Genomic DNA, 25,705 nt, shown 5'->3' on the forward strand with positions numbered 1-25,705 from the left:
TGAGCAATATTTTAATATCATTAAAAATGGTGCCATAGAACTATTTGGTGTTTGATATCTTTTATTACTTGTTATGGGATGCAGTGAATAATTAAATCATTTATGAAAATATATAATTATTTAATTTAGTTGCGAACCAATTTGTCAAGTCGCTAATTCATTTATCCATGTATCTTTAGAATCTGAATGCTTCATACAATTTGAAAGTTTCTTTCATTTCAGATGAACATTTCTTTCTGCCTTGTTGACTATAGCTTGATATTGATTGTTAATGCATTTTAACCTCATTTATAAAATTAGTTGCACCTGGTCGTCTGACCGTTAAACAATTTGCAAAACTTATATATGATAATAAAATTTTAAAAAAACAATTCAACATTATCTGCTTCCTAATGTATAAAAAATATTTTCATGAAGATTTATTTCTAAACTTGTTTTTTCAATGCTGGAGACTTACTGAACAAATCAATCATATGTGTACAGTGTTTAATATGATTTTTTTGTACATACAATGATGCGGAAAAATTGCAGAAGATTAATTTTAGTACAAAACTTATTTCACGAAGCGATTTAAAAACTTGCATAAAAACATATTATATATATATATATATATATATATATATATATATATTCCGTGCCATGTTTCACCCTTTAGTCAGTTACTAAAACATGGCATTTTTCATTTCTGACCCTTCATTTATTCAAAATGAAACTGGCGGTTCTTTACATAACCATAGATTGTAGTCAACAATTATATGGGGGACTATTTGCTTACATTACATTTACATTACATTTTTAGACACTAACCGAAGCTTAGAAGTATAAATGACACACAACACGCAAGTGGTGGTGAACCACATTAAAATATAAATAAAAGGATAGGATAAATCACATAAAGATCAAGTTTTTATAGATTAAGTCTGGTCTACGTGAAAGCGCATTGTAACATCTGGGGCTATCGATAAAATTACAGCGTATTATATAATAAGCCTCTGAGGCTAGCATGTTTTAGGAAATTAATTTTTTGAAATTTTACACGACAGATTTTAAACAAATGCAAGATGTTGTCTTTTTTCAGGATATTATTTTACCCTCTTTGCGCTCTAAGTAACCTATCCGCTATTAAACCTGCCTTTTACCCTAAAATTATATTATTGAGTATTCACTTATTCCTAGTAGTCAAATCTAAGAATAAGCGTTCCTCTTTTGAGGCACCTCAAAGGATAAGCATCACTTGTTCTTACAACTAAGCATTACGAACTGCAAATGCAGTGAGGTGTCATAACTTTTGATTTTGCTATTGGTCTTGGGTGTTTTAACAATGGATATGGCCCTCAGTATTGGTAACATAAATGTGCAGATTGGACAAAACTTTAACACTTGTAAAAGTATTTGTAACTTTTTTCCTTGCAAAATAGGAAAATAGTAGTAGGCCTACACATGTAGAATATCCATACCTAAGTTTGGGTTCAATCACGCAATGTAACAGGAGTTATTTTGTAACGTCAACATATTTGTGTTGAGTCTCATTCTGTGTATTTTGGCGTGGTTACTTAGAAATAAATTTAAAATTTTGTGTTATGGCTTAGCTGAACATATTTGAAATCCCTTTATCTTTATCTTGTTTTGCATCACTCTGCTCAACGGCGAAACTTACGTACTTGATGTACTGACTCGTGTCCAAGAACTATTGCGAAGAAATGTGGAAATATTTCAAACTTCAACAAAACATAAACCAATTACAGGAGCAAGCAATTTAAATATTATCCTTTTTATAAGACGTTAATGCACTTAACTGTACTTCTCCGCTCTCATTGCGAACTTGACTGGATATTTACTAAATAAATTTACATTATCTGCATTTATGAGCAGGATTTTTTAAAAGGGTGGATAATGTAAATCGATGGTCTACCATCACAAAAACATTACTTACCAGTAACTATTTTTCTTAAAATATATTTTAAACCAATAAGTTTGGCATATGCACATGATTTATAGGTAGGCCTGTATTTTAATCAAATCAAATAACCACTTTCAGCTGTAGAATTATGTATAGAAAATTCTAAAATAAATTTATTTAAAAAATACTGCTATATGCCTTTATTCTAACTTAAACCCTTTTCAAGAGCCATGTCACCAAAGAAACATTTTAAAAACGTATTTCATTGACAAACTAATTGCGTGGCTAAAGTATTTTGTTAGATAACATTAATTCATTATCTTTAAAAATTCTTTTGAATCGTTGGCCAGTAAAATATCTCACCGAAGGCCTTTTATTAAATTAACGAATCTTGGCAATTCTTTAAATGTTGCTGCTTTTCCAAATGATTATATTTAATTTTACTAAAGAGTAAAACTATTGTTTTATTGTTTAGGTACATGTTTATTACTCTTCTACGAGCTGTTGCGCTTCACACTGTACGCCACTGGTTTGTCCAGCAGCAAAAGAGGAAACTCAGGCAGCTGAAGTCTTCAAACGCAAAGGCAGGGAAGAGTCAGGGGGGAGCCGATTTAGGGGCTGGGAATAACGGTACTTGGCCGCCCGGACCTGTGACGTAGCTCGGAGCAGCAGTCTCTTGCCCATGCTCGAGGAACGCGGCCTACGCTTGCCCGGTAAGCTCGCTATCGCAAAGGCGCGTTGTTTACCACAATCTTTCTACGTATTCTGTGCAAACTGTAAGTAGGCTCTAATGTTTGATGATAACAATTACTTTATAATGTAGAACCTATTGCGAAACCCATCAAACGTAAATAAGTGAAAACAAAACTACGGTGTAAATACTTCAGTTACAGATAATACTTTGAGCTCTTTTTTTTTTTTTTTTTACTGAATTGTGACATAGTATGGTATGTAAATATCTGTTCTTCAAGTTATAATTTTCTAAGATGCCCGGATGTGCAGTGCAAAATTGTAGAAACTATAAAGACAAGACAGGCGCAGCTATAAGTTATTTTAGATTTCCAAAACACGATGACTTATTAAAGAAGTGGATTTTTTTGTGTGGTAGGAAGGATAAATTTGACCACAAAACAGCACGACTTTGTTCCGAACACTTTACCGATGAAGATTATCCAAGAGACTTGCGTGCCGAATTAATGGGCGAGAAAAGGCGGAGGTTGCTTAAACATAATGCAGTCCCAAACATTAATTTGCCAAACAACAAAAAAGCAGTTGATTCCACGAGGAGCGATAGACTTCAGTCTAGAACCGTTAAACGAAAGCTTGTTGACGAGTTGAACACATCAAAATCAAAACAGCTGCGGTCTATTGTCGATGTATCCGTATCACAGGAAATACTACTTAACAGTTCTCATTGTGAAAACTCTCAAATTGAAAGCTCCAATACAAACACTGAGGCAACTTGCCATCATGATTTTACACAAAATATACATTTACAAAAACAAATAGATTTACTACAATTGCGGATTCTCTCTCTGGAAAAACAAATTGAAAGTAGAAAAGAAGGGGAGAAAAAATTACAAAAGCAAAATGAGCTTCTGAAATCTCAGTTACTGTCACTGAAAATTGTTCATAGGCAGTGCAAGAGGTCTGTTAGGGATGAACTAAAAAATATTTTAGAAAAAATTTTTACTCCCAAGCAAATAGAACGGCTTTTAAATAAAAGTAAAAGACAAGTGTGGTGGGAAGATGGGGATATAGCTGCAGCAATAACTTTACGTTCAATTTCCCGCAAAGCTTACCTCTACTTGAGGAAAAAAGTCGGTATTCCTTTACCTGGTTTATCAACTCTCCGGAAATGGACAAGGAACGTGAAATGCTCTCCAGGTATTCTTGAAGAAGTCTTGACTGTTTTGCATGCAAAATCAGGATCAATGATGCTTACTGAACGGCTTACAGTATTATCTTTTGATGAAATGAAAGTAGATGGAAGATACTGTTATGACCAAACAGCAGACCAAATTTTATGTCCTAGCAAAAATGCACAAGTTATAATGGCCAGAGGTCTGGCTTCTAAATGGAAGCAGCCAGTTTTTTATGATTTTGATGTCAAAATTACTCAAGATTTGCTTTTTAAAGTTATTAATAAAATGGAAGAAAGGGGTTTTATTGTGGTTGCAATAGTGAGTGATATGGGAGGCAGTAACCTAGGCCTCTGGAAAAGTTTAAACATATCACCGGAAAATGTTTCCTTTCCAAACCCTTCGGACGGAAAAAGAAACGTATGGGTTTTCGCCGACATTCCTCATCTCATTAAGCTACTGAGAAATAACTTCCTTGATTTTGGAATGCGGCTAGGTAATGGAACAGTAATCCTCAAACAGCACATAAATGACATAATAGAAGATAAGGAATGGAAGTTGTGTCCTAAACTGACAGAGTTGCTTTTAACTGTCAAAGGAAGTACAAGGCAGAAAGTTAAATATGCGGTACAACTTTTTTCACACCATACTGCTAGACGTCTTCTGGAAAACTACAAAGATCACCCAGAAATAGGAAATTTTTTCGAAACTATTGACAAATTCTTTGATATTTTGAACTCCAGATTTGTCAGAGATTCGAAAAAACCGTGGTACAGTGCATTTGGTCTAAATATTGACAACCAGCTTAACATACTACAAGAAATGGAACATCAAATATCAAGTTTAAGAATATTGCAACACAAAGGCCTCATGCCATTTCAGAAAGGAATTTTGGTAACAATAAATTCGCTTCGTGAATTACGCAATTTTTTGAATGCTAAGTATTCACTGAAATTAATTCTCACGTCTCGTCTGAATCAAGATGTTTTGGAAAGTTTTTTTTCGCGGATTAGGAGTGCTGGTCACGCAAATCAAAATCCGACACCTGCAGACTTTAAGTATCGTCTACGTTTGCTGCTTTTAGGATGTGAACTACCTCTGCCAGCTGGTGCTTGTGTCACTGATGAAAGTTTGGCTGACAAACCGTATTTGACAAGCCAAATGTTTATTTCATTAAACACTGCGAAAGAATAAAGTGCCCAAATCCCGACCCCAACACTTCCATCTTCCGACAAGTCCTTTTCTGATATGACAACAGAGGAAAGTGAGGCACTGCGATACGTTGCTGGCTACTTGGCCCATGGCACCAATGACGGAAATCTTATCGCAGATTCGGCTGTAAACGAAGGTATGTCAAACTTTTGAAAATACCGGTACTTGCTGTTTTATTATCAAGGTGTGAGTGTCCTTTTATTCAACACGAGAGAGGGCTTAATGCAAATGTTATAAATGTTATACACAAACAGTAGCTGATATTGTAAATTATTGGTTCTGGTTATATTGTTGTAAATGGATTCATTGGTTTTTACATACAACTATTTTGTGAAGCAAAAAAATTGTTTTTATAGTTATTGTGTAAACAATAATTATTTTAAATTGTGTTAGTACGGTAATTAGCTAACATCAAACTGTTTATAATGTCTCAAAATATTATGACAGCATCAAAGAGTCAGTTTGAAGAAATATGGACAAAACAACAATTTACAATATTGGATACTGTTAATGTTAAAAACAATTATTTCCCTCACAATTATAGAAATGAAAGACCACGGCCTTGTCCATATTGCTACATAAAATTTATGTTAATTTATAAATGTGCTTTGTTTATGCAGATGGATGGATAGAAAAAATTAGCAGAGGCGGTTTGACGATTCCATCCCAGGCATTCGTAAATGCAGTGAAATCAGCGGAAGAAGTGTTTACGAGTCTTCACGGTAAAGGAATAAACTCTCAGCCAAGAATTATACGAGCATTTTTTAATAATTTGGTGACGAAGTTTCCTGAAATAAATTCTAACGTTTTAATGAAGCTTGCAAGAACTAGGACATTTTTTCGACTAAGGCATTTGAATAGAAGAGCAGAACAAGACAGCAATGCAAAAAGGGAGCAGAGAAAAAAGAAGCAGTTCACCCAATAACTTACGTAAGTAAGAATAATTGACTTCCTAAACGTGTATGCACACACACACACACACACCAACACACACATATATATTGCTTAGCAACACACACATATATATTGCTTATACGTATGTTCGATGTAAACCACTGTTTAACAATTGTTTTGGTTAGTGTTAGATAATTTATTTTATTAATCATGCGCGTAATTAATCAATTTCTATACGTCTAATTTAATATGTTGCGTTCTTATAGATCACAGATTTTCATACTTTTCCCATAAAAATAAACAATTATTATTCTCTGTTCTTTATTTTTGAAAATACTCCCATTTTTCTCCAGTTATTATTTTTTTACTACTTTATTTTGTACCAATAACTTCGGTGTGAAATTATGCTACTATGCACTATGGTTGTAAATAATGGGAACACTCTCAAAAACGATTTTTTTTTCACTTGATAGATTTACGCTTCTTCAATCAGAGCAGCTGTATACGAGTCTATGAAAAGTATTTTTCAGTCATTTTTGATGCGTTACTAGTTATTTTGTGAGTTAGAAATAAAATAAAATTTTCAATAAATACTTACTTTACTTTTCAAGTAAAAAAAATATATTTCATAGCCTTAAAAAGCCTTTAAGATTTAAAACCCTGCACTGCAGTATAAAAATGCGTGCCAATAGAAGAAAAAAATATGTTTTTACTTTAAATGTCGATAATACTACATTAATATTGAAATGTGTGTATTTTGTTATAAAATGAGCCAACAGCGCATAACAGCGATACTAGCTCGCAGTGCATTGTGCATGCGAAGCTACACCTAGCGCGAGCATACAGCCGGACTCTGCTCCCAGCTACGTCACAGGGCCAGGTCGCTCCCCCTTCCACTTTCTCCCTTCAAATCGGCGCAACCTCCCTCTCTCGGAGGCGCGGAAAAGTACCATAATGGAAAACTACCATAATGGCAGTTTTCCCCTTGGCCTTTTCGAAACAGGGGGGAAAAGTACCATATTGGAAAACTACCATAAGTTAAAAGGACGAGGGGGAAAACTGCCATATTTTCGTATACACTCCATGGAATGGGTACCACGGCTTTGCTCTCAGAGTAGTGTATAGAATACGTCGCTAGGTAGCGCTGGCAACACCAGCAGTTTATTTGGTTCACTTAAAAGTCTACAGATAGCACTTCTGACGGCGAATTCAAGATATGGTAGTTTTCCATTATGGCATTTTCCCCCCCTGTTCCTTGGAGGCCGAGGCGAATTCTGCCATTATGGTAGTTTTCCATCATGGCATTTTTCCCCCCTGTTCCGCGGAGGCCATGGGGAATTCTGCCATTATGGTAGTTTTCCATCATGGCATTTTTCCCCCCTGTTCCGCGGAGGCCATGGGGAATTATGTCATTATGGTAGTTTTCCATTATGGCATTTTTCCCCTTGCTTCAAAGGTTGCCAGGGGGAAAACTGCCATTATGGTAGTTTTCCATTATGGTACTTTTCCCCCGCTCCTGTGGATGGCAAGGGGAAAACTACCATAAGAGAAAAGTACCATAAGGGAAAACTAAAAAATTTCTTATTAACTACAGTATTCATCTGTTAATTCAATATATATAATTTTTAATACAGTTATATGTACAATTCTATACATAAGTATATATAATTATGTATATTTAAAATTATATGGTCAAATTTCTAATTTTCTAGCTAACTCGATTTTTTATTATAGTAAAACCAGAAATATTATTTTATTTGGAAGTGTTTAGTGTGAAATTTATACAGCAAGCTAAATGCTTAAACCAGAAGTGTACCTATGTAATTGGGTTCCATTTTTTTCTTTTTTTAATCTATTTGTTGGTAATTAATTATAATAAAATTAAACATATCGCTGTTGGCAATCAAAGTTTCGTTGTTTATGGGCTTACAACCCACCAAATTGTAACTATGACCGTAGGTAGGCCGTCTTTTAATTTAATTACATTTAATTTTTTTAATTTAAGATTTTTATGGAAATGTTTCTGAGGGGAAGTGTGGTCGCACACGGAAAATGTTTTCTCACAAATATTGGGCCGAAACTATTTTTCTTACGTCTATTCGTGGACAGTTATTATTATGTTATTTTACGTGTTCTTAGGTTAATTTGACATGTATGAAAATTAACCCATTCTCTAACACGGCTTATAATGGTCTTAATATGTGTTTAAAAAAGTAGCTACTCTATAATTATGCATATTATGTGGCCGTTTTTATTTATCTAATTAATAAGTTTAATATTTATTAAAAAATAAACAATGAAATAATTTATTTCTGTTAAAATATTTAAAATATATAGGAAACTGTAGATGTAAGACAATTCTGGGGGTATGGGGAATGACCCTTCTCCCTTCGACTAAACCCTACATTTCCTGTATGTGCACTTAATAATAAAAACTGCCTTTATATATTAGTGCTCTTCATTCATATGGCGAGGTTCATGATTTCTGTACGAGCCCCCGGCATGACTAAAATATATGAGCACAGAGTCGGTACCAAATAGTTTGGAACCTACTATCATTATGTCTTAAAAATCGGCGCACAATGGTGTGGTCTAAATTTTTATCTTTTCTTTCGCTTCCGAAAACAATGGGAAGGTTAAAATTCAAGACAATAGTTTACGTTAATGTTGCCCATTATCTTTCGGTAGGCTTTAAGAATCAAACTCAATACTTTAATAAAAATGTAATGCTACCGACTTGGTTTCACTTATGTGGCAAATGCAACGAATTTTAAATGGTGATGTCATGACACAAAGTTGAAGCACAACTTTGACTATAGAATTCGGCCTTTTGTGTTTTCAATGATAAGTGTTGGAAGTAATGTATTTCTGAGCACTAAAAGTATTATTTTTGTTAGTAGATATTAAATTACATAAAAAAATACCTATTGCAATACTTTCATTATAATACAATTTCCAAAATAATACAGTTTATTTACCCCTCGAACAAATGTGTTTGTAAATGTTTTCCATAAATTTTTGTTGTGAAAAGCAACATTTTTTTAAGCAGAATTTTTTTTATTACAAAGTTATAAGTATACAAGCCGCTAAAACAACATTATAATATGTAGCCTGCTTTTCTTAGTTCTTTGAGTATAGTAGCTACTTCGTTGATGTGCAAGTAGTTACCTTCACTAACTTTAGGCAATAACAGTCTCAATCGGTCGACCAATATGTTAGGATCTCCCCATGATGTATAATCAATCTCTTCGACTGCTGTCAACTTCCTCATTTGATTATTAGACATAGTTTTAAGAGCTCCGCAATCTCCAGTTTCAACATCAGTCTCAAAGTCACCATCATCCCATCGATCTTCGTAAGCTGGATCAGAATGATTTCTTTTATCGTACTGATTCTACGTTTCGGTCTCAAGACTTCATCACCGTCTTCAATCTTGCATGCTTCAGGTAGGGAACCACACATAACTTAGAAACACACAACTTAGAACCGTCATAATTTAGAAACCTCGAAAAACTCCATGTAACTAAGAACTGTCATAAGTTAGAACTGTCATAACTTAGAAACACGTAACTAAGAAACACGCAACGTAGAACCACACAACTTAGAAACGTCATAACTTAGAAAGTCGTAACTTATAACTGGCATAACTTAGAAAATTCTATCTTGTGTGTTTCTAAGTTATGTGTTTCTAAGTTGTGTGTTTCTAAGTTGTGTGTTTCTAAGTTATGACAGCATCCCTATCAGGTAAACCATAGCAGTTTTTGGTCATGACACTAGCTTTAGAGCCACTGAGATCATTATCGTAGAAGTAATCATCTTCAGCAGTATTACTGTAAGAATTCGAAGTTTTTTCATCGTCTTCGAGCTTTCTTTTAAATGTCCATCATGTGAACAAAGTACGGACGGACAATCTACCTGAATTCGGCCTGAGTGAATTCTCAGTTCTCATGCTACTTCCATAGTCTTCAGTCTTCCTTAAACAATCAGCATCCTTCAACTTAAGTTCTTTGACAAGATCCGGAGAGCTATGAACATTATCACTTTCAAGACTAGGATAATTATTCACACTATGCTGCACACTATTCTTTAGTGTAGTTGCTCCAGCACTGTCCTCTACCTCGTAAGGAAGTTTGGCTTTACAAGATCTTATGTGCCTTTTTAAGCCTTCTTTACGTGTAAACGACTTGTTACACCGAGCATAACTTATCATTATACGTAGTGGATTTTTAACACAGTCATTCTTCTCATGTCATCTAGCATTCTTTATCAGGACAAATTCCTTGCTGCAGTATCTGCATCGATGTCCTTCCAATTCAACGCCAGACATAGAAACAGGATCCATGTAAGCTTCTCAAACGAGTACCAGACGCAAGCTATTTATGATTGTAACATTTATTTAAATAGAATTTTCAATATTTTATCACGGGAAATTAAATTATCTCATGCAAGATAAAATGTTGCAAGCAGTTCTCATTCTTATCAACAGATGTTCTAACTTGTTGAGCAGTATTTTTTTTATGTGGGATGCGGGATGCTCACTCACGTTTGCAAGAGAAGGTAGGCTTCGCTAGACATCAAGGAAAAGGACGGAAGTTCATCTCGTATGTAAGTGTTCTCAGTTGTTTTTAAGATAAATTAATCATTTATGTACGGATTGCTTTATTCTATATTCCACATGTGAACAGGAGTTCATCAGTTAAACATCACTCTAGATAAAATTCAAATTCTCATCTAGAAATATAATCATATGTGGATTGTATACTCAGAAGTAACCTGAAGCACTTGGAAAAAATCAATAAAAAAATTATCAAGAATAATCAGGAGCACACTGAGAAAACAAATGTACGTGTTGTTCAAACAACACCAAAAAAAAATCAGAAAAAAATTAAAAACACAAAATTAAACATTACAAAAACAAAATCTGGCTTGTGCTGGAACTCTATCATGTCTAAAGAAATGAGAAGTTCACATGCAAACAGTCTTAAATTCTGTTTAAAATGTATATTTTTATTTTTTAAAATTATTGTTTTACAAAATTAATAGATTTACTTTCAATACAAAAAAATGCAGTAACCAAAAATCTATGAATTAGCTTGTGGTTTCAGCATAAAATTAATACAATTGATCTAATCACAAAAAATATCTCCAACATTTTAACTTTCAAGATAACTGAGCGATGAAAGGTTTTGCAAGTACAGTTACGCTTTCATTTATAAAAATCTTTCGCACAGTGACGACAAATCATGTCTTACTAGGAGATTGAGTAAAAAATCTAGAACTAAAATGATAAAAACTAATATAAAATATTTTACTCTTAGACATAAATAGTTATAGTGTACTCATGTCGTTCAATACTTAGGACTATATGGTCACATTCCTTTATTTAAACCTAGAAGGATTCATCCCTACTTTTTGTAATTAAAATTTATACTAGCCCTTGAAAATAATTATTTAAGTAACATAAAATTTTGAGATATTTTCATTATATGTAACAAATAAAAAACGATTATTATAATTATAAAACCAAATAATGCCTTCCATTACATTTTAAATATATAACCGTTTTAGACAGATAAGTTATTGCTCAATATTTTAAACTACGACTACAAATGTGATGCGTATTAATATCAGTCTTATGTGTGTGGACCAACAGTATTTCACACCAGTAACAGGTAAGTGACTTCAATAATCACACACCATCTATAATCTTTTTAACGAAATACGACTATCACAATAAAAAAGATATCAATTTCACTATTTTTAAAAGTAATAATACAAATTTTAATACTTAAGTACACTAGAGATAAAATAACTCATCCAATATCTTGCGAATTTCTGAGAATTGTGATGCCAGTTCATTTTTTCTTACTGACTGACGTAATATCCGTAGTAAATAACTACCATATATTTCTATAAAAAAAAAGCCTGAAGAAACATGTAACTATCCAAGTAGTGTATATTGGGGGCTCCGGGCCCAGGCGCCAGGCGCTGGTTTTGGTATCGGGGTCCGCCATCTTGGATTGTGACGTCTCGATGGCCATCTTGGTTGAGCGTAACGGGACACAGCGTAACGGGACATAACGTAACGGTACACCGCGTAACGGTACACAGCGTAACGCTGAGATAGAGTTCTAGTTCAAGCCAGAATTTTATGCATTTTTTGTAATTTTTTTATTTTTAATTATTTAAATTTTGACGTGACAACGTCTAATAAATCGATGAACTCCGGCTGCACGCACGAAAAAGTGTCCCGTTACGCACATTGTCCCGTTACGCTGTGTCCCATCACGCTCATTGTACGCTTGCGCCGCAACTAACTCTATTCCACTCGATTTGAACAACCATCGATTTGACTTTTTTCGAGGCACATTAAACTTGAAACACTCCCATTAGTTTCCTACTTTTCCTATCATCGTCCTATCCTTAACAGAATAACACAGATTGGAAGAAGTTAAATAGCAAACATGTATAAAAGTTATAGTTAAAATAATCTCTCCGTTATAGTAATAAACATATTTGAATTAATGAAGGCAAATAAAAGTAAATTTATCAATTAAATTGTAGATTTTATTTCATTCATTCTTTGTATCCATACAAAATAGTGATAATTAAAAAAAATGATTCAATTTTATTCATAAATTTATGCAATAATTTTATCAATGTTTTTATGACTTTTTCACGTTAAACTATCATCCGTAATAAGACTTTACAGACAATTAATTTTTTATTTAATTTTATGTTATGAAAGAAAATGTGTGGTGGTTTTCTCCGTGTGCTCCCAATTATCCATGTAAATATTCTAATGGTTTTCTCCATGTGCTCCTGATTATTCTTGCCAATATTATGCTGGTTTTCTTCGTGTGCTCGAGATTATTCTTATCAATAGTTTGATGGTTTTTTCCGTGTGCTTGCGATCATTCCTGCGGTTTTGGTCAAAGGTCAAGGTCACACCCATCCAAGATGGCAGCCGTGACGTCACAATCCAAGATGGCGGACCGTGAGAAATCTGTGAAGCACTAACGGGAAGGACGAACTTCCTTCTCCTTGGGACTATCGAAGCCATCCTTCTTATGCGATCGATAGTGATCATCCCGCATCATGCATAAAAGAAATAAATATGATTTACCTGCAAGCAACACTTGGCGACATCTGATGTTGAAAAGCGGAACTACTTGCAACATGTACCTTTGCATGAGATAAATTAACTCTCACCACTGAATAGTGCTATTGTAGTCAGTTAGAGACATGAAGTTTCGTAGCCACGCGGCCAATTAGTCATGCAGTCTCGTAACCATGCGTTCTGGAAGCTTCGTAGTCCTATAGCCTCGCGATCACGTAACCTTGAAGACTTGCAATCGCATAGTCTCGTAACCTCATGGTCCGTAGTCTCGTAGTCATGATGCATTGGAGCCTCGTAGACTTGAAGCTACGTAAGCAAGTAGCCTTGTAATCATATAACATAATGCTGTTGGAGCAGTTGGAGCAAAAGAGAAAATTGTGACGAAGACAGAAGCAGCAATTGGAGCCTTGTAGTCCAGTAGCTTCGTAGTCAACTACTCATGCAGACTTGTAGTTCTCTATCCTCGCAGTCATGTAAACTCGTGTTCTAGAAGCTTCGTAGTCACGTAGTCCACTGAATGATGCTATTGTAGTCAGTTAGAGACATGAAGTTTCGTAGTCACGCGGCCAATTAGTCATGCAGCAAAGAAATAAATAAAATTTACCTGCAAGCAACACGTGGCGTCATCTGTTGATGAAAAGCGGAACTACTTGCAACAAGTACCTTTGCATGAGATAAATTAACTCTCACCACTGAATGGTGCTATAGTAGTCAGTAAGAGTCATGAAGTTTCGTAGACACGCGGCCAATTAATCATGCAGTCTCGTAACCATGCGTTCTGGAAGCTACGCAGTCCTATAGCCTCGCGATCACGTTACCTTGAAGACTCGCAATCGCATAGTCTCGTAACCTCATGGCTCGTAGTCACGTAGTCATGATGCATTGGAGCCTCGTAGACTTGAAGCTACGTAAGCAAGTAGCCTTGTAATCTTATAACATAATGCTGATGGTGCAGTTGGAGCAAAAGAGAAAATTCCGACGAAGACAAATGCGGCAATTGGAGCCTTGTAGTCGAGTAGCTTCGTAGTCAACTACTCATGCAGACTTGCACTGAATGGTGATATAGTAGTCAGTAAGAGTCATGAAGTTACGTAGCCACGCGGCCAATTAATCATGCAGTCGCATAAACTCGTGTTCTAGATGCTTCGTAGCTCTGTAGCCTCGCAGTCTCGTAAACTTGAAGATTCGTAGTCACGTAGTCTCTTAACATCATGGCTCGTAGTCGCGTAGTCATGATGTCTTGGGACCTCGTAGAATTGTAGCTACGTATCCAAGTAGCCTCTTATTCTTGTAGCTACGTAAACAAGTAGTCATGTAATCTAATAACATATGCTGGAGTAGTTGGAGCCGAGTAGACTTGTATTCTTGTAGCTTCAAAGACATGTAGGCGGTGCTGCCTTTTCGTTGTTGGTGCCTCAAAATGTGCTGCCTTTACGTTGTCGGTGCTTCCAAATGAGCTGCCTTTTTGTTGGCGGTGCTTCCAAATGTGCTGCCTTTTCGTTGACGGTGCTTCCTTTTTGTTGATTGTGCGTAGTACAAAATGTAGTGACTGAATATTTACTAGTTCAAAACCTCTTGGTGTTACTAAAATATTTTTCAAGGTCACTTGGTCTTTTAGTATGTCTAAAAAATGTCACGATGGACTAATTGAATTTAATTAGCTAACGACGAAGAAGGTCATGCGGTCCTGAAATGACTAGCTATACGTCTGATATTGACATGACTCGATCTCATGGTCTGAAGACAATTGGCCTGTATGTGTGGTTTTGTACATGAACGGCTTATATGTTATTCAGATTATTGAAAAATTAGACTTTCATGTTAGGCTAATCGGCACTGTATTTATTTCGTTGGTCAGGTATTTTGTCTTGAGTTGTTTTTCGTAGAGTGAATGATTAATAAACTCCGCGAAAGATACTGGAAAACAGAACCTAAAATTTATTGAATAATTAGTTACAACTGTCACTGGTCAAGAATCGAACCGTGGCAGGAATACATCGATTAAATTTGTATATTAAAAATTGATTTTTTCGGAGACTTTTGGTATGTTTCTCGCATTTCTAGCTAAATAATTACATGATTTCAAGATGGCACCCAAATTTCAAGATGGTGGGCACCTCAGTAATAATAATTACTGCACTGTAGAATTAGGTACTGTACTAACTGTACAGGTTAGAATAAAACTAGCATGATGGTAAGACGAGTACACACAATGTGGTGTCCTCCAGCAGACGAAGACATGATGGTGGCAATGACCACTAGCAGGTGATAGCTCCTGGTAGCATGTCTGAACATAAAATGACGGATCCATGATGGACATCAAGGTCAAAGTCAAAGATCAAGGTCAAATTTCAATGTCAAGGTCAAAGTTAAAGATCAAGGTCAAAGTTCAAGGTGAAAGTTCAAGGTCAAGGTCAAAGTTCAAGGTCAAGTTCAAAGTTCAAGGTTAAGGTCAAAGTTCAAGGTCAAAGTTCAAGGTTAAGGTCAAAGGTCAAGGTCAAAGCTCAAGGTCAATGACAAAGTTCAATGCCAACAGTCGAGGTTAAAGGTATGGTGAGCAGAAAATTATACTAACAGGTCGTCAGCACACTCTAGCAGACGAAAACAAGATGGCGGCCTCCAGTGGACGAAGACAAGATGGCTGACATGACGTCATACCAGCTGATGATATATACCTTGGTATTGGTGGTGGTAGGACAGTCTGTATGTGGCTTCTGTGGAGGAAGGATCTGATGTTTTTTTTTGCTCTTAGCGGTTTCGAACCAAAGACGGGAATCGATCTAATCAATCACAATTCTAATAAGTTAATTTTTTAATGAATTTTGGAATTTTTCCCGATTTTCTAACATAAAAATTACTGATTTCCAAGATGGCATCTAAATTTCAAGATCGCGACCATAACGATAATTGCAACATTAATAGGATCCAATATGACAGTCGTAACATAAAGTGTAACGATGACATAGTACTCAACCAAGATGGCGGGCGTAACGAGACATGCAACATTTATATAATCCAAGATGGCGACCGTAACGATAAGTGCAACAGTGGGTTTTAAGTGTTTTATTTAATTCGTTTATATAATTTTTTTAATGATTTTTAAAATTTGTCCCGATTTTCTAAAATAAAAATTGCGGATTTTAAAGATGGCGACCGAGACGATAATTGCAACAGTTACGAGTTAATACAAGATGTTGGTTTTGTCTCGAACAGGTAGTGCTATTATTACTTAAAATTAAAAAAAAATTCAAGTCCCGATATGCATGTTATTTTTTTATATACCTTATTTAATTCTCAGTCTGGTAAATGTCTCGATGGCCGAGCGGTTAAAGGCGAATGTTTTCCAACCTAGAGATCAGTGCTGAGCTGGTTCGAATCAAGCGCTTCCAATGTATTTTGAATAAAAAATTAAAATTAATATGTCGATAAGGACCCTAATAGCTCTGGTAGGTAATGGAACATCAACCTTATGTGATGAGACAGAGCGTCGTTGGCGCTCTCTAGGAACAAACAGCAGAAACCAAGCCGACGGTATCCAAGATGGTGGCCTCCATCCAAGATGGCGGCCTCCAGTGGAACAGAAAAAAAATCAAGAGCGACGCTGTCGCTATCTAGGAACAAACAACAGTAACAAAGTCGACAGAATCCAAGATGGCGGCCTCCAGTGGAACAGAAAAAAATCAAGAGCTTCGCTGGCGTTGTCTAGGAACAAACAACAGAAACAAAGTCGACAGTATCCAAGATGGCGGCTTCCAGCAGAACAGAAAAAATCAATATGACGACAGGGACGAAAATTTCATCATAATGAGTAGGGCTCTCGATTTAAAGATGGCCGCCAATATCTACTTGTCCCGTTACGCTGTGTCCCGTTACGCTGTGTCCCGTTACGCTCATCCAATATTGCCGTCGTGACGTCAAAATCCAAGATGGCGGACCCCAATACCAAAACCAGCGCCTGGCGCCTGGGCCCGGAGCCCCCAATATACACTACTTATCCACAAATTAAAGGCTTGTAGGTATCCTAGCAGCAACGGTTACTGGCCAGGTTATACTAACTTTAAAAACACTAGCTGAAAGACAGACATTCGTTGCAGTGTCTAAGAACGATATAATTTAACATTTCACCCATACCTCGTTTAGTTTGAGGTTACAATTCACAACAAAAATTTATGGAAAACATTTACAAACACATTTGTTCGAGGGGTAAATAAACTGTATTATTTTGGAAATTGTATTATAATGAAAGTATTGCAATAGGTATTTTTTTATGTAATTTAATATCTACTAACAAAAATAATACTTTTAGTGCTCAGAAATACATTACTTCCAACACTTATCATTGAAAACACAAAAGGCCGAATTCTATAGTCAAAGTTGTGCTTCAACTTTGTGTCATGACATCTCCATTTAAAATTCGTTGCATTTACCACATAAGTGAAACCAAGTCGGTAGCATTACAATTTTATTAAAGTATTGAGTTTGATTTTTAAAGCCTACCGAAAGATAATGGGCAACATTAACGTAAACTATTCTCTTGAATTTTAACCATCCCATGGTTTTCGGAAGCGAAAGTAAAGAAAAAATTTTAGACCACACTATTGTGCGCCGATTTTTAAGACATAATGATAGTAGGTCCCAAACTATTTGGTACCGACTCTGTGCTCATATATTTTAGTCATGCCGGGGGCTCGTACAGAAATCATGAACCTCGCCATATGAATGAAGAGCACTAATATATAAAGGCAGTTTTTATTATTAAGTGCACATACAGGAAATGTAGGGTTTAGTCGAAGGGAGAAGGGTCATTCCCCATACCCCCAGAATTGTCTTACATCTACAGTTTCCTATATATTTTAAATATTTTAACAGAAATAAATTATTTCATTGTTTATTTTTTAATAAATATTAAACTTATTAATTAGATAAATAAAAACGGCCACATAATATGCATAATTATAGAGTAGCTACTTTTTTAAACACATATTAAGACCACTATAAGCCGTGTTAGAGAATGGGTTAATTTTCATACATGTCAAATTAACCTAAGAACACGTAAAATAACATAATAATAACTGTCCACGAATAGACATAAGAAAAATGGTTTCGGCCCAATATTTGTGAGAAAAAATTTTCCATGTGCGACCACACTTCCCCTCAGAAACATTTCCATAAAAATCTTAAATTTTATATCTTACTCTGCCTGCAAATATTTTTTCTTAAAAGACAGCCTACCTACGGTCATAGTTACAATTTGGTGGGTTGTAAGCCCATAAACAACGAAACTTTGATTGCCAACAGCGATATGTTTAATTTTATTATAATTAATTACCAACAAATAGATTAAAAAAAGAAAAAAATTGAACCCAATTACATAGGTACACTTCTGGTTTAAGCATTTAGCTTGCTGTATAAATTTCACACTAAACACTTCCAAATAAAATAATATTTCTGGTTTTACTATAATAAAAAATCGAGTTAGCTAGAAAATTAGAAATTTGACCATATAATTTTAAATATACATAATTATAGATACTTATGTATAGAATTGTACATATAACTGTATTAAAAATTATATATATTGAATTAACAGATGAATACTGTAGTTAATAAGAAATTTTTTAGTTTTCCTTTATGGTACTTTTCCCTTATGGTAGTTTTCCCCTTGCCATCCACAGGAGCGGGGGAAAAGTACCATAATGGAAAACTACCATAATGGCAGAATTCCATCTGGTCCCCTGGAAACAGGGGGAAAAATGCCATAATGGAAAACTACCATAATGGCAGTTTTCCCCCTGGCAACCTTTGAAGCAAGGGGAAAAATTTCATAATGGAAAACTACCATAATGGCAGAATTCCCCATGGCCTCCGCGGAACAGGGGGGAAAAATGCCATGATGGAAAACTACCATAATTGCAGAATTCCCCTCGGCCTCCAAGGAACAGGGGGGAAAAATGCCATAATGGAAAACTACCATAATGGCAGAATTCCCCTCGGCCTCCAATGAACAGGGGGGGGGGGGGGGAATGCCATAATGGAAAACTACCATATCTTGAATTCGCCGTCAGAAGTGCTATCTGTAGACTTTTAAGTGAACCAAATAAACTGCTGGTGTTGCCAGCGCTACCTAGCGACGTATTCTATACACTACTCTGAGAGCAAAGCCGTGGTACTCATTCCATGGAGTGTATACGAAAATATGGCAGTTTTCCCCCTCGTCCTTTTAACTTATGGTAGTTTTCCAATATGGTACTTTTCCCCCCTGTTTCGAAAAGGCCAAGGGGAAAACTGCCATTATGGTAGTTTTCCATTATGGTACTTTTACCTCGCCCCCCTCTCTCTCTAGTAACCTTGGGGAAGAGTGACCGCGTTTCCAAGAATGTCCTTACCTGCTAGGTTTACGTTTGGCAATATGGCATCCCGCCCCCTTCCTGTTTCGGGACTCCGGAGATTATTATACACTGGAATGCCCAAGCCTCATAGAAAGAGAGGTCCCACGCAGAACAGAGACGGAGATAAGACCGACCCTTGCTACCTGAACAATACCACTAGCGCAGACACGCGGAATTCTCCAACAGTGGAGCGGCTCGATTCATGACATACATGATACATTTGTACGTACACTTTTTAATGTTTTTATGTTTTCTCTGAAAATATAATTTCTTGTTCCTACTGATACACCAAAAAGTGAAAGTGAAAATCAAACTTGTGAAAATCTAAATTCATAAAATACAGTGTTTTTGAAAACAAAAGAGTCAGTCTTTTCCATAAGCGCCTACCTATGTCCACATACACAAATCTATAATTTGAATCAACCACCGCCATCAAAACTATAGAAAAGAAGTGTTTGTAGTTCATGTTCATTGACCCACTCCCAGGGAATTTAAATATTCTCACATGTTTGCCGTCAACCGCAGAAAGACAGTGCGGAAAATGGGCTGATTTGTTGAAGCCATTGCTTATAGCCCGCCAAAGCTCATCTGTAGGTTTCGGCAACTGCTCTTCCTTGAGGCAGTCCCACAACGCACAACATACTTTTCTCACTATTTTCACTATTGTACTTGTTCCGAGTCTGTAACTGTAGTGCAGATCTGTAAAAGTTGCCCCACTTGCGGGGTATCTGAAATATAAAGAATATATTTTTTACAATTTTGAAATATTTTATTTATTTATTTGTGCAAGTATATGCGAATTTTTAAACACGTGCATACAACATGCAACAACAAAGTATTAATAATTATAAACGTTGAAATAAATGTATGGGGTATTATAGCGAATAAAGGAACTGTTTTGTTTTCATTAATTACAGATAAACGAGAAATTATTCTTTTGCGTATTCCATTTCAGGTCAACTTGTGCAAGGAAACAGTGGCGTAGCGTGGGTGGGGCGGAGGGGGCGGCCCGCCCCGGGCGGCAGCCCGCGGGGGCGGGTCGCCGGTGAAGCGGGTTGAGATCTGATCTATGATTCATTCATTACATGTGTCAGACACACTATAATGTTCCATTTTTATCTAAAATTTTGCGCACCAACTATTTTTTAAAATTTATTTAAAAGAAAAACTGCGAAATCACTGACAGAGCTCTTTATAACGTTTGTTTGTTTACATAGGAACGGCAACACCGCATCACGCCGCGCCGCCCGGCGCGCGCGAGCCGAGTTGAGCGGCACTCATTATGTTCATTACTCATACAAAATATTTTGTTTCACGCGTCGGCCCGTGTCGATGCCTCTCTTTCGCACTCATTGAATTTAGTACTACGCATTGTACTGTAAAGTTTGACCTTAACCCAGGGAAAACCAACAACTTCCGCAAACCGGGACACAGTAAAACTCCTATATTGCCCCGTACCGCGAGCGCAGGTAAACCCAAAAAAATATTAAAACCCAAACTAATAGCAGGCTTAAAAAATACTAATAAGGTTGCGAACAGTGAGAGGAGGCAGCAAGTTAAAAAGACGCAAAATTTATATGACAACATTTAATAAATATATATATATATATATATCATAAAATCGTTTCATCACAAATCGGCGCATCCATCATAAAATACATACCCTATTACTACTTATAAAAAAATATCTATATAATAATACTAAAAAAATACTTTAACAATTCCCCCAAAAAATTATAATTTGATCATATACTTCGGAGCTCCGAAAATTAAATATAATTACCAAAAAGGCATTAAAAATATATAAGAACATATTAATACAAATACAAATACAAATATAGATACGCACCGGGCGTATCACCGCTGTAAATACTTATTAACATAGGCGAAATCTAGGAAAAAATTGACACACCTTAACATGCAAATAAATATAACAAAAATTTAGCAAATTACAAATTATGGGTTTACAAGCCCTTCTCAGTTAAGTCATTTTCTAACGGTCGACGCCTTTTTTCTTCTAGGTCTGGCAGGGATTGGGTGAAACACGCCGAACGTAAAATCCCAGTTTCAGTTTTATTAGTCCGTTAATTTAAATCCCAAAAATCCACAAATTATAGTTTCGCACCAGGGGTCAAAGGGGTGAACGGGGCGGTGGCACGGCTGGCACTTACTTGCTTTTTGACGTCGTGATGTCCGGTCACCAAATACACTCGTTTGCTCACGAGTGTTTTTAATGGCAAACCCTTGCCATTATACGTTACCGTAGCTGCAGGAAATTGTATGGATATGACGAATCCTTCGCAATACCGTCTTGGAGTTTATTTCGGCGCACATAATTCATCCTTGGAAAATCCTCGCGATATTCACACACGCCTCACCAAACAACGCGTTCATCGTACCAAAGCATTCTAAATTATATAAATGAACCCCGTTCATATTCAAAAAGGAACACTCGTATACAGTTACTTCGATGTGGAACTATCACCATGGCCAACCCGCGTTTTACTTCACGTGCGCGCCCGCCTGGGCCTACCAGGCGACTCCGCTCGCCCGTCTCACCTGACGTCACACAATCAGCTGTTCTGCTCGCGCGCCGTCTAGCGCAGCGATTACCAACATATTCGGTAGTGTCCTCGAACTTTCCAGACCAATTTAATAACTTAAAATCTTAAACTTAAAAATAATAAGACTAAACAAGAATTACAAATTTATTTTTTAAAACAACATATAACAAACTTAAATCCAAAATAACTCGTATTACCAGGGCATCCGAAAGATTAATAAAATACGTTAACCGTTTCTGCCAAAATAAACATTATCAAAGGTAGCAGCTGTAGCACACATGCTACAGTACTGATCTTTGTTTGTTTTAGTGCATCGTGAAGTACTGTTACGCAATCACGCTTTACTCGTATGTTTGTTTCGCGAGAGTTTCGGATACGAAACGAAAGTCATTTTGATTGTGTTTCGATCTTTTAAATACTGTTGAATCTTCTAAAACTAAACATTTAGAACTTTACCCAATCTTTGAACTAGTTTTTTGAAAATGAAAAGAGTCAAAGAAAGCAGTGCGGAATTCCGCAAAAAATTGGCTAAGAAAGAAGCAGATGCGAAGAAGTCTCAAGGTGCATTACTGAAAAATTTTAGTTCTAGTTCTGGTTTGAAAGCCACGTTAACGACTTCGGTGGCATCCTGCAGCAGCGGAAGTGATTCCAGTGTAAGTAGGTATATGATTCCTCCATCTAGAATCATGCATGGCCTAGAATTACTCCAGTTATTTATTATTATTATTTATTTATTTATTTATTTATTGTTTACAAAAGTTACAATATTTCTTACATTAGTCTCGCAAAACCTATTCACCTAGGTTTGTCTGCGAGTACGGAGTCACACTCGTTCATTCAATCTTATTTTATAATACACTTAAAATTGCTCTAATAGCTGTTTGAACATTTATTATTGTTTAAAAAGTATGGAGTATATTAACATATATTACATTGAGTTAAGGTACATCTTTTTAAGTTTACGACTGAATTTTGTCCTGCTACTTGAATTTAAAACTTCAATAGGGGATGTTTTGTAAATCTAGTAGTCTAGGAATATATTTTTTTTGTTTTTGGATAACTTTATTATTTATGGTACCTGTCATACAAAGATAACATAATTTTTCATTTAGCTCAAAAATGGCGACAACGATTTTTCTCCAATTTCTCGTCATTTTATCTTTTAATAACATCTATAACATGGCTTACTCAGTCAGTTTTTACCGGGAAACTCTAAAAAAGGTAGCTGCCAAACAAAATCAATTTTGTTTGTAAATTTTCCTATAAGCCCGGCAAACCGCGCCATCACCAAAACCACTTTTGTTTTGTGATAGATAAAATACTTATTTGAAATTCGAACGTGTCCTCCGGCCAATATTCATGGGAATACATAACTTATTTTACAGGTACAAGAAGAAGACGTACCTGCCGTCGCAGTTGGAAGTAGTTCTGGTCCCACCACAGAGCAGGGTCAAGACGAAGTCGACTCATCAAAAGTACCTCAAGCATCTAGTCATAAGCCTGCAGAAAAAGTGAATGTTGCCAAAGAAGACATAATTGAAATCGTGCCTTCTGCTCCTGCCGAAATCAGAGATGTGAATCTCGACGATGTAGGTTGCTGGCCTTCTCCTATGACCGACGAAGTAAGAACGCTTCTAGTACGTCGCGGATCTGACTCAGTACAGCACATCGATTCCAAATTTGCTGATGTTGTTCGCTCAGGGACTTCAACGAAAGGCGGTACCCGAAAACTAACCAAAGAGTGGTTCTAAAAACCATTATCTAACGGCGAAAAGGATCTCCGAACATGGATGGTGTACTCGCCTTTGAAGCAATCCTTGTATTGTTTTACTTGCAAGCTGTTTGGCAATTCCTGCTCTAACTTTGCATCTGAAGAAGGATTCAACAAATGGTGGAAGCTAAATCCAAGAATAGGAGACCATGAAAATAGCCTGGGCCATGAACAGAGCTTCTTGAAATGGAAGGAGTTGGAAGTTCGCCTGAACTGTAAAGCAACCATCGATCAGAAACAACAAGAAGTTTTCGAAAGTGAGGAGAAGAAGTGTAGGGATGTACTGTACAGAATGCTGAATATTATCCAGTTCTTAGCCAAACAGAATCTGGCCTTCAGAGGACATCGAGAAGACATTCTAGGAGATGATAGTGGCAATCGCGGGAACATTTTGGAGTTAGTGCACCTCCTAGCTAAATATGACCCTCTTCTAATGGAACACCTGACAAAGATAAAGCTGGGAGCAAGAGTCTCAGTTTCGTATCTATCTCCAGAAACCCAGAATGAATTTATAAACTTACTGGGACAGCAAGTTCGATCCACCATCATACATCGTATTTAAGAAGCTAAATATTATTGTGTAATCTTTGACAGTACACCAGACATCTCCCACAATGACCAAATGAGCCAAGTTCTGCGATATGTACATATCGAAGGAGAAAAAGTCGCCGTGGTAGAATCTTTCATTGACTTCTTCGAACCAAAAGGAAAAAATGCAGAAGATCTCAGCAACGATATAATCGCGAAGATAACATCAGACGGACTGGACATACAGAATCTGAGAGGACAGGCTTATGACAATGCTGCCACAATGTCAGGGATCCACAATGGAGTTCAAGCCCGGATTAAAGCACTGAATCCGAAAGCTATATTCGTTGCATGCACAAACCACTCACTAAACTTGGCTGGGGTACACGCTGCTTCTGAATCAGTGGATTCCGTGACGTTTTTTGTAACTCTGGAGAAGCTGTTTGCCTTCTTTTCCGCATCAACTGTTCGATGGAACGCTTTGGTTGCCGTCACAGGTCAAGCAGTAAAACGAGTCACTGAAACGCGCTGGAGCGCTAGACATGGAGCTGTCAAGATGCTTAAAAATAAGTTTGAGGTAGTTCTTGAGGTACTGGAACAATTAACAGATTCATCTCAAACTTCCGAAACAAGATCGGGAGCCAGTCTTCTCCTGACAGCCATGCAGTCATTTAACTTCCTAACTTTTCTTGGCTTTTGGGCTGCAGTGCTACCTGAAGTAGATGACGCATAGATTTACCTGCAGCAACGAGGACTAAGTGTGGATAAGTGTGCTCAGAAACTCTGTGCTTTGAAAACCCTCTTAGTGGAAAGTAGAGACCGTTTCGTGCAAGAAGCAATTGACTTTGCTAAGACTCTCTGCGAAAAACTCGGAATCGAACTCAAAACGAGAAGAATTCGCAGGAAAAATCGCATGCATGGCGATGAATCTTCTGAAGATGCAGCTTTGTCTCACGAACAGGAAATCCGTCGAGAGATTATCGCATCATTCGACAAGATCATTCAAGAAATGACGACTCGATTCCAGCAAATTCAAGAAATATCGGACAAGTTCGGATTTTTGATGCCAGCGAAACTTTTGGGCAGCAAGTTCGAGTGTGATCTTTCCCATGTATTAGAAGACATCGACAAGGACGAGTTTCAGATGGAGCGGAAGCGTCTTCAGCAGTTTGTTGTTGTTGCCTGTTCTGAATCAGAGGAAGATATAAGTGGTAAAGGACCACTGGAGCTCCTCCAGTTCATTCAAAAACTGAATCTCGGAATTTCGGTTCCAAATATAGTCATCTTGATTCGTATATATTTGACTTTGGCGATTAGTGTTGCAAGTTGTGAGAGAAGTTTTTCGAAGTTGAAGCTAATAAAAAATTACCTCAGATCTACTATGAGCTCCGCTAGACTATCAAACTTGGCTATATTGTCGATTGAACAAGAATTGGCTGCTAATATTGATTTTGACAAAGTTATT

General features: G+C 36.5%; 1 protein-coding gene across 6 annotated transcripts in view; it reads left to right on the forward strand.

The window, feature by feature from the left end:
- Nucleotides 1–25,705, forward strand: part of LOC134527297 (homeobox protein extradenticle) — a 700,568-nt gene that overhangs the window by 287,764 nt on the left and 387,099 nt on the right. The gene's annotated exons all lie outside the window — the stretch shown is intronic.

The sequence above is a fragment of the Bacillus rossius genome, chromosome 1 (assembly GCF_032445375.1).
Source record: "Bacillus rossius redtenbacheri isolate Brsri chromosome 1, Brsri_v3, whole genome shotgun sequence".
Taxonomy (NCBI): domain Eukaryota; kingdom Metazoa; phylum Arthropoda; class Insecta; order Phasmatodea; family Bacillidae; genus Bacillus; species Bacillus rossius.